Here is a 19,091-nt window from a genome sequence, read left to right on the forward strand (position 1 = left end):
TAATTGGAGAAGAAATATCATTGCAAGGATTTGAACACAGGACTTCTTTGATCACTTGCTCTGATATCCTTTTAAATCGCTAATTAACCCAAAAACTCAAACTAATGGATGAAAGTAAATTTAATATTATATCAACTAACATTATAGAATGGTTTCCTTTTGTGTGAGAAGTGAAGCAGAGTCATCTAGATATATTTTGTTTTATAATTTTTACATGGTTATAAGTGAATAACTCCTTTTGTCGTTGTGAAATGTTTGAATGACTCGATTCATTTGAAACACAATGTTAAATCATCCCATATAGATTAGTGGAATCTGAAACTTTGAATGAACAATAGTGCGTATTTAATTTACGAGTTTTGTGGTATTGTACATTCATTTAATGTACTTAGTAATTCAAATGGCTCCAATACATGCCCTGTGACAACATGTTATAATGCATGTATTCAAAGCGGTTAGGTTGAAAGTACTAACCATATGGTAAGACATAAACTTTTTAGCATTTCATCTTGAGAGACGACAGTGATGGTGTATGGGATCTATAATATATTTTAAACGTACTATATTACAAATCAGATGGTATAATAGTCAATCTGAGCATATGCATTTTTTTTAAATTCAAATGTTGAAATCTTCACTTTTTTTTTTCTTTTTTTTTTTTTTTGTCCAAATAGTATAGAAGTAAGGGATCAAATCATTGACTTTTGGGAGTAATCGCGAACTATGTATTGAAATAGATATGAATTTTTCACACTTACATTGTTTGACTTAAAAGAAATCGAATATACTACCTATAAAATATGGCATCAATATGTGTATTCAAACTTATATATATAAATACACATTTTTATTTACTAATTGTTCACTTGAGTATAGCTCAATAAATAAACTTTTTATTATTATTTTAAACCGCGATTATTTAATCTCTCGTTATTGCAATGATATAAAGGTTAAACTACAAATTTGGTCCCTTTGATTATTTTAAAGGTTGGAATTTAGTATTTATAATTTGATAAAACCTTGTAAATAGTATTTATAATTTGATAAATTTCTCTAAACAAACACTACTTGTAGGAATTATTTATAAGGTTACTTATCAAATCATAAGGACTAAATCCTAATTATAAACCATAGGACTAATTCTAACTTTGTCTGATGTATAATAATCAAATGTGTAATTTAACATTTAGGTAAATTAAATCATGAAAAAATATTTAAAATGAAAAAATTACTTAAAATATTTACAAATATAACAAAATATCACAGTTTATATGCGATAGAGTACGATAAACCACAATAGTAGACTATTATATGTATCTACTATACAGACAGTAATCTATCGTGGTCTATCACAGATAAATGGTGAAATTTTATTATATCACGTAAATATTTTTTGTTTATTTTGTTATATTTGAAAACCGCAATTTTGCCAATTTAAAATTGAAGTAAATTGGGAAGAGAATATTTTGACGTCACTCCAACCCGGTGCCCGCTAATTATTGGTTGGCACCTTGATACTCGGAGCGGTAAGAAGAAGATATTGTTGGTAATAATTTAGTCACACGCTACAACTTATGCGTCACACATTTTTCTCTAAAATGTTTTTTTTTTCTCCCCTATTACAAATAAACATTCTCCTCCCAATATTCTTTAATGTAAAAATTAGGTCGTCTTTTTTTGGTTTAAAATAATATATTATTAAAGACGTGTTCGATAGATTCTGTTTTATGTCTTTGAGTTTATAATCCAGCAAATGTGTTTTCTATCAACGATCTGAATTTTATTTTTAAATTATATGATTCATACCTTGTAAATTTTAAAAATATATATATTTTTTAATTTTCAATGTGTTTACATTTTGAATTTGAATTTTTTTAATTGTAAAATTATATTTAAAAAATAAAACTTCAATTGATATAGTTGTTAGGTTATAAGCTCAATGCATTTTTTTAAAAAATAAAATATGTATTGTAAATTATATGTTTATACAAGATTATGAAGATGGATTATACTTAAATTAAACTAGTATTTTGTGGGTGAGTACAACTGGTTTTATTACATATATATATTATGAAACACATTCGAACAATTGTTTAAATTATAATCCAATTTATATATCTACAACAAAATGTAACTCTATTTATTATTTAATTCTTTATGTTCAAATTTATGTATTCAGTTTGTCTGTCTCTGCCAAACAAGTCCTGAGATTCTCAATTAAATTCGTGTCATGAGCTAGATTGAGTTGGAAAAAAAAAGGAAACTCGGTTTGGTGATTTTTTGTAGTTCAACAATGTGTGTGAGAGAAAATTCAAACATTCGATCTCTTAATTAAGAATGTATATGTATTTACTAGTTGACCTATGCTCAAATTGACAAATTAATTTGGTGGTGGCAAATATAATTTTATTTATATATTGAAGGGATAGTTACGTAGTTGAGTTTTAAACTAAATTAAATATAACCATGCATTATTTAAATTGAATTTGCTTGAGTTGTTTGAATATTTTACATTTTCAAAATTGCAAGCAAAGTGTGAAAAGTAGTATTAATCCACACAAATACATTAATGATTTTAAAGTAGAGTTTTTTTTAAGTCGTTGGTCTAACAATGTAGGCCATTACAATATAAATATACAAGAACTACATGGGTTTGAATAAACATGGGTGAGATAGTAGGTGCTACCTAATTTTATATATGTGATTTCAGATGTTTATAGTTGTTGAATATTTTATATACGGGCTTGAACAAACATTGTATTTATTGACGATAAAAAAGCATCAACAAAGATTTATAATTGACATTGTTTGGTCATCGACGAATACCATTTTATTCATATTTTTAATAGTCGACATTTAAAAAACATCAATAAAAATCAAATTTATAATAGTATTGACACGTGATAGAGACCCATTAATTAGAGTCATGTTACTAAATTTGTGAATTTTACTAATGCGTTTGATTTATTTATTGTCATTTTTACATTCCATTGATGTACTGACAAGCTCAAAAAGAGCATAATATTAATTATTTGGTACTTCTACTAAAAGTAGATATACATAAAATGAATTATATTGTAACATATAGTGCACCATAACATGGGTAAGCATTATAGCAAAAGTTATTTAGATAATGTAAATTGACATTAATTAGTTTGATATTTCAAACTAGCTACTACAATCATCATAAGCCAATGTTTCACCCATGGCTAGCTAGCTCAACTTTGAGATTCTTATGAAATATTATGATACACAAACATAGTGCAATTGTTATATTTTTTACAAAGATGTGTTCATTCATAAAATAGGCCTTTTATTTTTTATTTTTCCCTTTTACTTTGTTATTCTTTTTAACTTTCACATTGGTCATGTCAATTTGTTGAAGTTGTTGTGAATTTGAGGAGTATAACGGAACACTGATGTCAATAAAATATAGTATATATAATAAATAAATAATAAAAGAATATATATATATATATATATAATAAATAACTTAAATAAAATAAAGAAATAAAGAAAATAGTGAATTATGAAATTTCCTTTAATTTCTCTCCAAAAAGTTAGGATTTCTCACCAATACTTTCAAACCAACAAAACCCACAAATGACCACTATTTATAGGAGTCTTAGTAAGTAGGATGTGGAATGACTTATACACTAATGAAATGTATTTACAAGACACGTGACATTTGGACATCAAGCATGTGCATCTATCTACCATCTATTATAATATTTATAACACTCCCCCTTAGATTTCCATCATATATATGAAATATGTCTTGTTAAACCTTACTAGAAAAAAATCCAATTGGAAAAACATCATCGTATAATTTATAGTCCTAAAAGAATAAAAGATGTTTGCTCCCCCTCATAAAAAATCACTTGAGATCTCTGAACTGCCGCATTCCAATATTGTGCACCAATTTTTCAAAGGTTGCAGTTGATATTGATTTTGTAAATAAGTCTGCTAGGTTATCTTTCGAACAAATATGTTGTACAGTGATGTCATCATTTTCTTCAAGATCACGAGTGTAGAAAAACTTTGATGAAATATGTTTTGTTCTATCTCCTTTAATACATCCTTATTTGATTTGGGATATGCATGTTGTGTTGTCTTCGTATAATATTATTGAAAGACTTTTATTATAAGACAAACCACATGTTTCACGAATATGTTGAGTCATTGATCTTAGTCATACACATTATCGACTAGTCTCGTGAATTGCAATAATTTCAGCATGACTTGAGGAAATAGTCGTTATGGTTTGTTTCATTGACCGCCACAATACAACAGCCTCTACATGTGAATAGATAACATGTTTGAGATTTAGTTATATGTGGATCAGATAAATATTCAGAATCTGCAAAATTAATTAGCTCAAAATTTGATTTATTTGAATAAAACATACTCATATCAATTGTTCTTTGGAGATAACAGAGTATATGCTTAATTCCATTTCAATGTCTTTTTGTTTGAGAAGAACTATATCTTACTAATAAATTTACTGAAAATGTAATATCTGGTCTTGTATTATTAGCAAGATATATAAGTGCACCAATTGCACTAAGATACTGTACTTCAAGACCAAGAAGTTCTTTATTATTATCTCGAGGTCGAAATATATCTTTCTTCACATCTAGTGAACAAACTTCCATTGGAATGTTCAATGGATGTGCTTTTTCCAAATAAAATCTTTTCAAAAAATTTTTTTGTATGAGTTGACTGATGAACAAATATCTCATCTGCTAAATTCTCAATTTGCAAGCCAAGACAAAATTTTATTTTCTTGAGATCTTTCATCTCAAATTATTTCTCGAGATAATCTATTGTCTTTGGAACCTCTTCAGGTGTTCCAATTGTATTTAAATCATCAACATATACAGTTATAATAGCAAATCCGAAACGTAATTCCTTTATAAAAACACATAGACATATTAGATTATTTTGATATCCTTTTTTTCAACAAATATCCATTCAGCCGATTGTACCACATTCGTCCTGATTATTTCAATCCATATAATGATTTCTATAACTTTATTGAATACAATTCATGTGAATTTGATTTATATGTTTCAGGTATCTTAAATCTTTCTGGGATTCTCGTATAAATATCATCATCAAGAGATCCATATAAATATGTTGTGACTACATTCATGAGATGCATTTCTAGATTTTCATACATAATCAAACCAATTAAATATCTTAATATAATTGTGTTCACCACCGGAGAATATGTCTTCTCATAATCAATACCAGGTATTTGTGAAAAACCTTATGCAACTAGTCTTGCTTTATATCTTGTGTCCACATTATTTTTATTTATTTTTCTCACAAATACCCATTTTTATCCCATAGGTTTGACACCTTTTGATGTTCGGAATTCTGGTAAAAAAATTCTAACGTTTTGAAAGTGAGTTTAATTTTGCCACGATTGTTTCTTTCCGCTGAAGCCAATTTTTTCTCTGTCAACATTCTTCAACAGATTTTGGTTCAGAATCCTTATTTTCAGATATAATATTAAGAGCAACATTATATGCAAATGTGTTGTCAATAACTACATTAGCTCGATTCCATCTTTTTTCTGTCACGACATAGTTTATTGAAATCTCATTATTATCTTTAGGTATTTCTTCTTTCTCACTAGTCATGGCGAGGACTTTTTCATGGGTATTTACATCATCAACCAAGTCTTATTGACCATTTATTGTTTTTCTTTTTCGAGGTTTTTTATCTTTGAAACCCATTGGTCTACCATGCTTCTGGCGTGTTCTAGACTCATCAGTGACAATTTGTTCTATTGGGATATCATTTTTTATGGATCATTTGCAACTGGTATATGTGACTTAGTTACTTTCTGTGCATCTATAAATGCATTTGATAATTGATTGGCTATATTTTGTAAACGAATTATTTTTGGAGCTTCAAGTTCACATTGATCTATATGGGGATCTAAATGAGACAATAACGATCTATTCTATGTAATTTTTTTATCCAACTTTTTAATTCCTCCCCCTAATGTTGGAAAATTTGTCTCATTAAAATGACAATCAACAAATCGTGCAGTAAATACATCACCCGTCAGGGGTTCAAGATATTTGATCATTGATGGGGAAACATATTCAATATATATCCCTAACCTCCTTTTAGGACTCATCTTAATGTGGTGTGGTGGAGCAATTGGAACGTGTACTGCACATCCAAAAATTTTCAAAAGGAAAATATTTGGCTCATGACCATGAGCTAATTGTAATGACGAGTACTTATGATAAGCTACTGGCCCAATGTATACAAGTGACGTTGCATGCAAAATAGCATGTCCCCATATGGATGAAGGAAGCTTAGCTCTCATAAGTAACGGTCTTGCAATTAATTGCAAATGTTTTATAAATGACTCTGCTAAACCATTTTGTGTATGAACATGAGCTACAGGATGTTCAACACTTATCCCAATTAACGTGCAATAATTATCAAAAGCTTGGATGTAAATTTACCAGTATTATCAAGACGAATTAATTGTATGATCAGGAAATTGTGCTCTTAACTTAATTATTTAAGCAAGTAATCTTGCAAATTCAATATTTTGACTTAATAATAAGCACATTGTTAGGTTATATGTCCTAAAACTCGCAGTTTTAAAGTTAAACATATATTATTATCAACAAAGATGTTATTTGACATTACTTCAATAAAGTTGTTATTGAATTCATAAATTGCACTTATAAAGTATAAATCTAATAAACTAAGATCCATGGCTATTATATGAATACTTGAACTTTATGTGGAGACATAAAAGTGGCTCAAGTTCGAGTAAATGGTCAAAATGGTATATAGTATACGAATAAGGTTGGGTGCCTTATTCTGGTAATCTATCCAATGTGACCCACTCTGTAGTTGTTACAAGTTGTTAAAAAGGTTCTACAAACGAAGTAATCCTGATTCGTTCATCTATTGACATTAGGAGTGGGGGCGTCCTATGCAATGAGTTTACATAAGATCGGACCAAGAAATAAGTCACTCTTACTTTATAACGTTGTTTACTGTCTAAGACTGACTATTTCGCTTAGATGACCTAAGTAATTTGATCTTAATCCTGAGCTGACAATGAACTCCTATTTATTCGGGATTATCCTTAGATTTGCATAGGTGAGAGCTAGCTCAATAGCGTCGGCTCAATAAGTCTCCAATTTTAGGGGTAAGACCGGGTAGATAGCTGGGGACATAGAGTACAATAAGGAATTCACGTCTACCCGATTTAGGGATAGAAGAAAGGTTATTATCTTAAGTACTGAATCTAGGTCTTGAACAAGGGACCCCACCCTTTCATTGGTTTGAGAGGGATCTAGTTTAGTGATTGAATCACAAACCAATTATTCATTAGAGGATCAATAGAACTTAAAGAACAAGATATAATAACGGGGGTAAAACAACAAATAGACCCAACCGTTATTACGAACAATCTGTGAAGGATCGACTTACTGATTATGGTTAAATCAGGTGGATACAAATATATCTACAGTGAGGAGAGTGCAATTATCAAACTATAATGGTGTGCCTTGATAGTTAACGAATACTGATTAATTTGGTCTAAAGAGTTTTAGCCAATTAATCTTAAATCGTTGGAGCTCACGATCTGTAGGTCCATAGGGTCCCTCTATTAGCTTGTAAAACATGAACACCTTGAATTAATAAATTGAGTGAATTTGGAATTATATCAATTTGAATTGAAATTAGGGTTTGAATTTGAATAGTTCAAAATTCAAATTAGGGTTTGTACAATTATATTTGATATAATTAATTAATGTTTAAACTATTGAAATAAAACAAAATTAGAGAGTTTATAATATTTAAATATTGATTTAAATATTAATTACATAAATAAGATTCATGTTTAAAATTAAATGTGTGATTAATTTAATATTTGATATTAAATTGTTATTTAATTAATTAAAAATCAAATTAATTTTCAATTTCAGTTCAATTTAAGAAATTGAATTTTGTTGTTTTAAATATTAATTGTGAATTAATTAAATTAAATTTTAGTTAATTTTGAAATTTATTAAAATTTGATTTTGAAGAAACAACATTGAAAATGAATGGTTTAGTGGGATTTTCCCACAAAATCACTTTGGAGAAGTTGTTTCCTCCTAATCACACTACCTATCCACTTGTAGAATCAACTTTAGTGTTGGCATTCAGAAGGTCCATCGATGCTTACATGTAGTGAGTTGATAAAATGCTCTCCAATTTTTAGTTGCTGGAAATTGGTTTTTGCTGCAACTATCATCTTCACCTGAAAACTCATCCACTTCTCTTCACAAATTCACTCCAATTTGAGTTCTACCACTCAAATTCAAGGTTGAGAATAGTAGAGAAGAGCTCTTGGTGGTTCACTGTTGAATTGGAGCTAAAATCACGTGAAAAGCAGCTTGGATTTGGAAGAATTCATCAAAGGTATGTAGTTTATAAACCCTCTTCTGAAGTTTCTATTTAAGCATGCTTTTAGAACTCAAATTAAATGTAATTAGAGTTGCTTCTGTTGCAGGCTAATATATCCTATCAATTGGTATTAGAGCGTGATTTAAGCACTCAATTAGCGTTAATTTGAGTTTTGGTGGGTGTTCTTCATAAATTGTATGAAAATGATGAACTGATATGGCTTTTCTGAGTTTTGGCATTATTTTGCTCTTCAATTATGTTGTAATTCTTGTAATTGGTTCTTGTTTGATGGGCCTTGACGTGCATTTAAGTGTCTGTAATTCGATTGGAGTCATTAGAGTTGCAATTAGGATGTAATTGAAGAAAGAAGTGAAGAAGGTTGAACAACATGAATTGGATTTTGCAACCATTGCCTTATACTTGATGCTCGATGGAATATCGATGGCCAACTCAATGATATTTCATGAAATAACTCAATGCACGATGCCATACTCGATGGTATTTTATGAAATACTCGATGCAACTCGATGGTATTTTGTGAAATACTCGAGGCATGATACCATACTCAATGGTACTTGATGAGCAACTCGATGGTATTTAGTGAAATACTTGATGCTTGAGGGCATACTCAATGCTTGATGGTACTTGATGATTTTTGCCCCGTTTTGCCCATTTTGAGCAATGGAGGTCCGATTTGAGAGGTTCGGGTCCGGTTCAAGGCGGTTCGAGCAATCCAGAAGCTTTTTGAAGCTGATCTTTGTTGAATTTTGTAATAATTAGGCCTTTGTTTGCTTGATGATGCAAAACTAAAACCATATTAGTCTATGTTTAATTATGTATGTTATAATTAAATAAATCTTGTATGTGCATAAAGTATGACATGTGGATTTAAAATCACACCATAGAAAGCATGTTACATGCATTGAAAGTATGTTATAAAGTGTTATAATATATAGTATGCACGTATAAGGTTTCAAATGTTTTAAATAAATGTTATATTGAATATTGAATACCTTTGATGTATGTTGTAGATGCTTAGTTTGACTAAAATTTTGTAAGTTGTTATAAAATTAGATTAGACATTTAAAATCCATAACAAAGATAAGTTGCAAGCTCACATAGGTTAACCACTTGTTTTAATAGTTAAAATAGATCGACATCTTGTAAAATTTGGTTACAAACTCAACCGATATATAATCCTGTCTAAGACCAGGGGTACTTAAGTTGATAGTCTATGAAACACCTCCTATCTGGTTATTATGACTGAATAATTAAGCATTGTTAACCAATTTTATGAGCAATACGTGAGAGATGTAAGGTTTTAAAACTAGTTTATTACCTCGACATCGTAGGTTAAATCCAAATATAAATGTTATACTTGGATAAACACCTAAACTTGGGTTGTTTGAATTAGTCGAAACAAACCTGAGTAAAAATATACCCAAATAAACAATAGGATACTTAAGTGGGAGTTTAATAACATATATGATATGTTATTAGAACGCTTCAGTGAGAATTTAAGAATGCTTTAGTGGGAGATTAATAACATATATGATATGTTATTTTTAGCTCTCATGTCCCTAAGAGTTCACGATCAAGATTCATATGATGCTTCTATCACCCTGGAAGTGACCTCCATTCGGAAAGTGTTTGCATAAGTCAAGATCAAGGTGAATGAGGGGAAGTCGTTCAATGTAAAATCAAATATAAGATATATTGATTTCAACACTCACGTCCCTAGGAAGTTCACACCGTGAGATTCATATGACGCTTCATGTCACCCTGGGAGTGACCTCCATTCAGAAAATCTTTACATGAGTCAGGATCAAGGTGAATGGGGGAAAGTCGTTCAATGTAAAATCAAATTTATGATATAATGAATTCAACACTCACATCCCTAGGAAGTTCACATCATGAGATTCATATGACGTTTTGTGTCACCCTGGGAGTGACCTTCATTCAGGAAGTGTTTGTATGGGTCAAGATCAAGGTGAATAAGGGAAGTAATTCATAGTAATGTTGGGGTTGATTCCCTAAAGTCTCGTGTCCTATAGTTTGTAAACAGTTTGTACGAACACTTGTGTTGTATAATATATGATATTTACTTCACATCTTGGTTTTGCTCAGTTGTATGTTTTATTTGCTTTACCATAAACCAATAAACATAAAATCCCTAGTTATCAGTATGTAACTTAAGCATGTATGTGGTGACATACAAGTGGATCATGTCTTAAGTGATAACCAAAATGGTTTGTAGTATATAGATATTGGAGGGAAACCTTATCCTGGTAACGCTACAGATGCGGCCCGCTTTGTGGAATGGTCACAAGTGTTGTGACTTGTTACAGATGGTCTGATTCTAATCATTCGTGTAGGAGACATGCGAGTGGGGGCATCTTATACAAAGAGTTTGTATAAGACCTGACCACGAAGTGTTAACGTCTTGTTATATAACACCGTTCATGACAGAGACTTCACTTCACTAGGATGACCATAGGTAACATGACCTCAATCCTGAATGAGTTGGGAACTCCTGCCATTAAGGGCGGTCCTTTGATTTGTATGGGTGTAAGTGGCCAGGTCGCCGATTTAAACCTACCATTTTAGGGATTCGTCTGATTTGGGAGCTGGGAACTCAGATACACAAGATGGAATTCACTTATTCCCTGAAATAAGGGCAAGTAGATAGATAGCTCATTTAAGGGCTGATTCTAGGGCCTGAACGATGTGGCACCACACACCTTCTCTTGGCCCGAGAGATGTTCACATATAGTTGGACTATGTTGTATTGTTCATTAGAGAAATCAGTGGTACTTAAGGAGTGAGATGTAACTACAGGGGTAAAACAGTAAATTGGCTCAACTGTACTTACAATATCTTTGAAAGCTCATCGTACTCATGATTGGTTATATTCGATGGACACACAAATATATCTGTAGTAAGAAGAGTTCAGCTGTTGGTCTTTAGTGGAATGCCTGACAGTTAACAGATGATGGATCTCGTGGCTAAAGAGTTTAGTCAGCTATTCACGTACCATTGGAGCTTTGAGCCACAGGTCCATAAGATCCTCTAAGTAGCTTGGATAAAGTCGATAATAAGTTTTTGGGTCAGTTTGAAATGTTCAAATTGACAAGAGGTAATGAATTGGTTAATTATATATGATACAATCGGGTAAATGTATGAGATACATTATTTTGGAGGAAATTCGATATAAATATGATTTATATCAAGTGGAGGAGAAATTACTGTAGTAGATATGTGATATCAAACTATAGGATAAGAATATAATATGATTATATTCATTTATTAATTAAATTGGTTAATCATGTAATAATTGGTCGAAATATTCTCCTCGATCATGCGTTAGTAGGAAATTCAGTATTCGGTTATTGTAACTGAAGAATAAAATGAAAATTTGTTTCATTTTGCAAAGAGTTCGTAAAATTCGCAAATAGTGTGAAAACGTCTTGATCGCTTAGCTAAGAGCCTATACGATAGAGCTTCATCGCTTAACGATCGCACACCCACGTCTTAATGATTACGCGCTTTTCTCTAAATGATCGCTTGGCTTGACTAAACGATTGCCTAGCGTGACATGTTTTATAAACAATCGTTTACCTATTACTAGATGGTCGTTTAGTAAAACCTACACAATCGTGTAGCTTTCTCCAAACGATAAGCATCCGTTATACGATAGCTTCTCTCCCACTTGCTTATCGTCTACACGATCAGCCGGTTTCTCTGACCTGTACCAAATTCAACAAAGACCACGCTTTGGATTTTCACTCCAAGCATACCAAGGGATCTAAGTGGTGGTGTCGTCCTCGCTCCTGCTTGCTCATGCTTGTTCGTGTTGTTATCATTCGTGTAAACGATCGTGCTTCCGTACCTGACTGCTTTACTGGGCGATAGAGAACGTAGAGGTTGTTTCCATTGCGTTGAGTTTGAAATTGAAGAGAGTCTTTAACTAGTATGTGAACTTAATCTCTTGTATTTTATTTATCAAATCATGGCATCAATTAGTGTGAATTGAATAATTGTTTGATAGAATGTGCATGTGGTAATTCTGGTCACAATGAAATCGAAAAGACCCGAACGCGTTCATGGATGCTCTTCGTTAAGAGTTCTTTCAAGTAAGTGGTGAAGGATATGTGTCAACATGTCACACAGTCTCTTTCATTTGTTTAGACCATGAAATTTCTGTGTTGCACCTGCTTGTCGTCTTTAAGTCGGTCTTGCTAGTCGTTTAACGATGGCTATTCCCTCGAAGGGTTGTAATATAGGATTCTGAACAATTCAAACTCCAGAAAGGGATAGGATTTCTTAGGTCGTTTTCCAACCTTGACTTTCCAATTCGATAGCATCGTTGGGGCCGACCTCTGAGGTCTGGAAATGAAAGGTTACACTTACAAAATTACTAAAGTGTTAGTAAGTTCTAACAAAAAATGGTAGCTAAATGGCTGTCGGAATATAAGTCATTCTGGATATCGTATTTCGTCAAGATTGTCTTGCTTTAATGAATGAATGTTTGACTGCCCCTCGGTAGCATTTATTCTGACTCACTATAGTATCGATGCAACTAAATAGTGATTATGGGTACATTATTATTTTTTTTTGGGCCAAAATTTGATTTGGATTTAGTTGCAATTTACTAATAAGAATATATTTAAAATTTCAGCATGTTAAATTCTTCTAAAATACTCACTTCCGCTTTAGTTAACGGTAATAACAAATCAACATGCAAATTACTAGCAGATGATGATTCAAAACAAGTTTTAACAAAGGATTTTCCTATGTCCCAACTCATCTAAGGTTTCCAAACGACAGAGTAAAAATGATTTACTAGTCATCGAAATATGCTTAGTGGAAAACAATAAAAAAAGACCTGGATAATAAATTCAGGTGCTACTAATCATACATATCTGTATTTTCTCTCAGGAAACTAGTTCCTGGAGACAACTTACAGAAGATGAAACAACCCTTAAAGTAGGGACCGGGGAGGTTGTTTCAGCTAAAGTAGTGGGAGATGTGAAGTTATTTATAGGAGATAGATACATTTTACTTGAAAATTTTTATTATATTCCTTCTATGAAAAGGAATTTAATATTTGTCTCGTGTTTGCTAGAACGAAATTACAAAGTTTCTTTTGAAAATAATGAAGTGTTCATTACTTCAAAAGATAATAATATTCGTTTTGCAAAATTAGAAAATAACTTGTACATATTAAAACTGACCGAGGTAAAATTTGTTTTGAACATAGATATGTTTAAAACAAGTCAAACTCAAAATAAGAAAAGGAAAGTTGTCCAAATGCCTATCTTTGGCACTTGAGACTTGGTCACATAAATCTCAAAAGGATTGAGAGATTGGTGAAGAATGGTTATCTAAATCAGTTAGAAGACAGTTCAATACTACCGTGTGAATCTTGTCTTGAGGGTAAAATGACTAAAAGATCCTTTTCTGGAAAAGGTCTAAGAGCCAAAGAACCCTTAACGCTGGTACATACAGACCTCTGTGGTCCAATGAATATTAAAGCTAGAGGAAGTTATGAATATTTCATCAGTTTTATTGATGATTATTCTAGATATGGGCATATTTACCTCATCATAAGTTCGATACACTTGAAAAGTTCAAGGAATATAAGGCAAAGGTTGAAAACCAGTTAGGTAAAAAACTTAAAACACTTTGATCAAATAGAGGTGGTGAGTATATGGACTTGGAATTCTAAGATTATTTGATAGAGCATGGAATTCAGTCCCAACTCACAGCCCCTGCCACACCTCAACAAAATGATATGGCAGAAAGGAGAAATAGAATCTTGTTAGACATGGTTCGTTCTATGATGAGTTATGCTCAGTTGCCAAATTCTTTTTGGGGACACACAGTTGAGACTACAGTGTATATTTTGAACATGGTTCCCTCGAAAAGTGTTTCTGAAACACCTTACGAGCTTTGGAGAGGATATAAAGGTAGTTTACATCACTTCAGGATATGGGGATGCCCAGCACACGTGTTGGTGCAAAATCCTAAAAATCTAGAACGTCGTTCAAAAGTATACCTATTTATAGGCTACCCTAAAGAGACAAAAGGTGGTTATTTTTATGATCCTCGGGAAGATAAAGTATTTGTTTCGATAAATGTAACTTTCTTAGAGGAAGACCACATCAAGAATCACCAACCTTGCAGTAGGCTAGTAATAGATGAAATGACAAGAGAAACAGATTGCGTAGGTCCATCAATAAGAGTTGTTGATGAAATTGATACTCCACGTCCTTCTCAAGAGTTGAGAGTGTCTCGATGCAGTGGGTGAAACCAATTGAAGGAAATCAAATTCGAGATTTCCATGAGCAACGGAAAATAGATCATTCCAAATTACAATCATGAATGAACATTACAAATTACGGTCGTATACAAAACATACAATTATGCAATCAATACAAAAATTATAGCATGAACAATAAAATAAACAAGGAGAACAACTACGAACTTTTGTCTACTCGTCTCCACGCTCCTTGATCACGAACGCTCGAACACAGCAACATCGAACGCTCGAACAACACGACTGCAACACTGCATGACACTTCACACTCGAACTCTGCGATCGCTTTGGTCACAAACTCCCTAGCAACACGAACGACCTCTATAGAACCTCGATGGTGTTGAGTTGAGTAAGACACCACGAAGAAGGTTACCTTGGTATTCTCGGTGTGAGAATCCAAAGGGTGGGCTCTGTTCGGATATGGAATGAGGAATATGAAGGAGGAATGAACAATTGTGTACACGATTGGGCAAGTGGGAGAAGACATAAACCTATCGCATAGGTCGATGCCCAATCATTTAGCTGAAGCTAAGCGATCGTCTAGCAAAAGCTAACTGATCGTTTAGCTCAGTGTCTGTTGCCTATAAAACACTACACGATCGTTTACCTCACTCAAGCTGTCGTTTAGTAAATCTATATTTACTTGACAAGCTTCCGTTCCGTGAGTTTCTTTTTGCGAGAGAGAAAATATCAAAGCAATTTGACAACTTTTTTCAATTTTCCTTTTATCTCATGGTTACCATGAACAACCAATAACTTCCCACTAAATTGGTTGTTAGAGAAAAACAATTAATTATCCAATAATTAATATTATTATAAATATAAATGATAACCAACTTATCATACTATATTTATAACCTATAGTTTTAATATTTAATCTCATGAAACATATAAACCATAGTTCTTTTTCTCTTTCATGGTACTTAATGTAAATTTCATTTACATTAATCCTCTACTAGATGTATCTCATACATCATACCGATTATATCATATATAATCAAAATACCTCTTGTCAATTTGAACACTTCAAATCAACACCAAGAACTGATCCTCAACTGAATCCATTGAGCTACCAAGGGGACCTTATGGACCTGTAGCTCGAAGCTCCAAGGGTACGTGAATAACTGACTAAACTCTTTAGTCACGGGATCCACCATTCATTAACTATCGGCACTCCACTAAAGATCGACAGTTGAACTCTCCTTATCACAGATATATTATGTGTCCATCTTAACCAATCAGAAGAGCGACAACCCTTCACAGATCGCTCGTAAGTACAGCTAGGCCAATAACCGTTATGCCTCTATAGTTACATCTAACTTCTTAAGTACCACTGATCCCTTTAATGAACATGAGAAGTTGTGGCCACTATGTTCAAGCCTCAGAATCAGTCTTTAAGGGAGCAATCTCTCTACTTATCCCTGCTTCGGAAAATGAGTGAATTCCATCTTGTGGATTGAGTTCCCAGCTCCCAGATCAGACAAGTCCCCAAAAAGGTAGGCATGTTGAGTTAGCAATATGACCACTCTCACTCATACTAATCAAAGGACCGCCCTGAAAGGCAGGAGTTCCAAAAACACTCAAGATTGAGGTCGTGTCACCTATGGTCGTTTATGTGAGATGCAAGTCTCTAGTATCAATGGCGTTATATATAGAGTCTCGTCATTTCATGGTCCAGGTCTTATATAAACTCTTTGAATAGGACACCCCCGCTCGCACGTCTTCACATGAATGGTTAAGATCTACCATCTTAGTAGTTTATAACACTTGCAAATCTCTACAAAGCGGGTCGTATCCGTAGTGTCACCAGGATCAGGTATCCCACCTTAGTCCTTATACTACAGACCTATTTAGGTTATTACTTAAGGCATGATCCATTTGTATATCACATATATATGCTTAAGTTCACATAAGATAACCAAGGACCTTTGTTTATTAGATATGAGTAAATGCCAGAATTAAATAACACTTATTTTATTAATCAAACAATGTGTATCTTTACAAAATAACGAGACTCCGGGAGAATTAGGACACCAATCCTAATAGTGGAAGGGTTGTGCAAAAGCCTAACCGGTACATGGGTCTAATTGAAACTCAAGTCATCATACTTGATGATGACTCAAAGGATCCATTAACTTTCAAACAAGCAATGGATGATGTGGACAAAGAATAGTGGGTTAAAGGCATGGATCTTGAAATGAAGTTAATGTACTTCAATTCAGTCTGGGACCTTATAGATCAACTAGAAGGGATAAAACCCATTGGTTATACGTGGATGTACTAGAGAAAACGAGACCAATCTGGAAAGGTATAGACCTACAAAGCTAGGCTTTTGGCAAAAGGATTTACCCAAAGAGAAAGGGTGGACTATGAAGAAACCTTCTTTCTGGTTGCCACGATAAAGTCAATTAGAATATTCTTGTCCATAACTGCATTTTATGATTATGAAATATGGCAAATGGATGTCAAGATAACCTTCCTAAATGACTATCTTGAAGAGAGTATCTACATGTCTCAACCAAAAGGGTTTATAAAACAGGATCAGGAGCAAAAAGTTTGCAAGCTTAATCGATCCATAGATTGAAACAAGTGTCTCGATCCTGGAATATGAGATTTGATACTGTGATCAAATCTTATGGCTTTGAACAAAATGTTGACGAACCTTGTGTTTACAAGAAAATCGTAAACAAAACTATCACTTTTCTGGTTCCATATGTTGATGATAGTCTACTAATAGAAAATGAAGTAGAATTTCGAGTTGACGTCAAGAGATGGCTTACTACGCAATTCCAAATGAAATATTTGGGTGAAACGTAGTATGTTCTTGGGATCCAAATAGTTCGGAACCGAAAAAATAGAACTTTAACATTATCTCATACATCTTATATAGACAAAATGTTGTCTAGATATCAAATGTAAAATTCCAAGAAAGGAATGTTGCCTTTCAGACATGGAATTCATCTGTCTAAAGAACAAAGTCCCAAGACACCTCAAAATGATGAGATAATGAATCGAATTCTATATGCATTAGCAGTAGGGAGCTTAATGTATGCCATGTTGTGTACTCGCCCCGACATATGCTATGCAGTTGAAATAGTCAGCAAATTTTAGTCCAATCTAGGATATAATCATTGGATTGTCATTAAGAACATCCTCAAGTATCTTCGGAGAACGAGGAATTATATGCTCGTGTATGGTGCTAAGGATTTGATCCTTACTGAATACACTGATTTTGACTTTCAGACCGATATTGATTTAAGAAAATCAACTTTGGGGTTAGTATTCACTCTGAATGGAAGAGCAATAGTATGGAGGAGTATCAAGCAAAGTTGTATTGATGACTCCACAATGGAAACTGAGTATGTGCTTACAAGTGAAGCAACAAAAGAAGAAGTATGGCTCAGAAAGTTCCTAACTGATTTGTAGGTCCATAAGTTCCATCTACTAGCTCGTAAAACATGAACACCTTGAATTAATAAATTGAGTGAATTTGGAATGATATCAATTTGAATTGTTCAAATTGAATTTCAGTTTGAAAATGTTAAAATTAAAATTAGGATTTGAATTTGAATAGTTCAAAATTCAAATTAGGATTTGTACAATTATATTCGATATAATTAATTAATGTTGAATTTATTGAAATTAAACGAAATTGGAGAGTTTTTAATATTTAAACATTGATTTAAATATTAATTACATGAATAGGATTCATGTTTAAAATTAGGTGTGTGATTAATTTAATATTTGATATTAAATTGTTATTTAATTAATTAAATATGTTTAATTAATTAAAAATCAAATTAATTTTCAATTTCATTTCAATTTGAGAAATTGAATTTTGTTGTTTTAAATATTAATTGTGAATTAATCAAATTAAATTTTAGTTAATTTTGGAATTGATTAAATTTTGATTTTGAAAAAACAACATTGGAAATGAATGGTCTAGTGGGATTTTCCCACAAAATCACTTTGGAGAAGTTGTTTCCTCCTAATCATACCACCTATCCACTCGAATAATCAACTTTAGTGCCAGCATTCAGAAGGTCCATCAATGCTTACATGTAGTGAGTTGATAAAAAGTTCTTCATTTTTTAGTTGCTGGAAATTGGTTTCTGCTAGGGTTGGTGATAACTTGTAGAAATACAAGTTATTGTGGCTCAAAAGTTGGAACAATTAGGGTCTTTATTGATAAAATCTCATCAGTTTTAGAGAAAACGCATGGAATTACTTGAACATTATCAAACTCATGCAAAAGAATATTTATTGCTAAGATACTATAGCACTAACACATGACATTGCAGGATCTCAACAAATATTCTAAGTGTCGTAGGCAAAG

This window comes from Benincasa hispida, chromosome 2, assembly GCF_027475165.1.
Source record: "Benincasa hispida cultivar pf3 chromosome 2, pf3_genome.v1.1, whole genome shotgun sequence".
NCBI classification, from domain to species: Eukaryota; Viridiplantae; Streptophyta; class Magnoliopsida; order Cucurbitales; family Cucurbitaceae; genus Benincasa; species Benincasa hispida.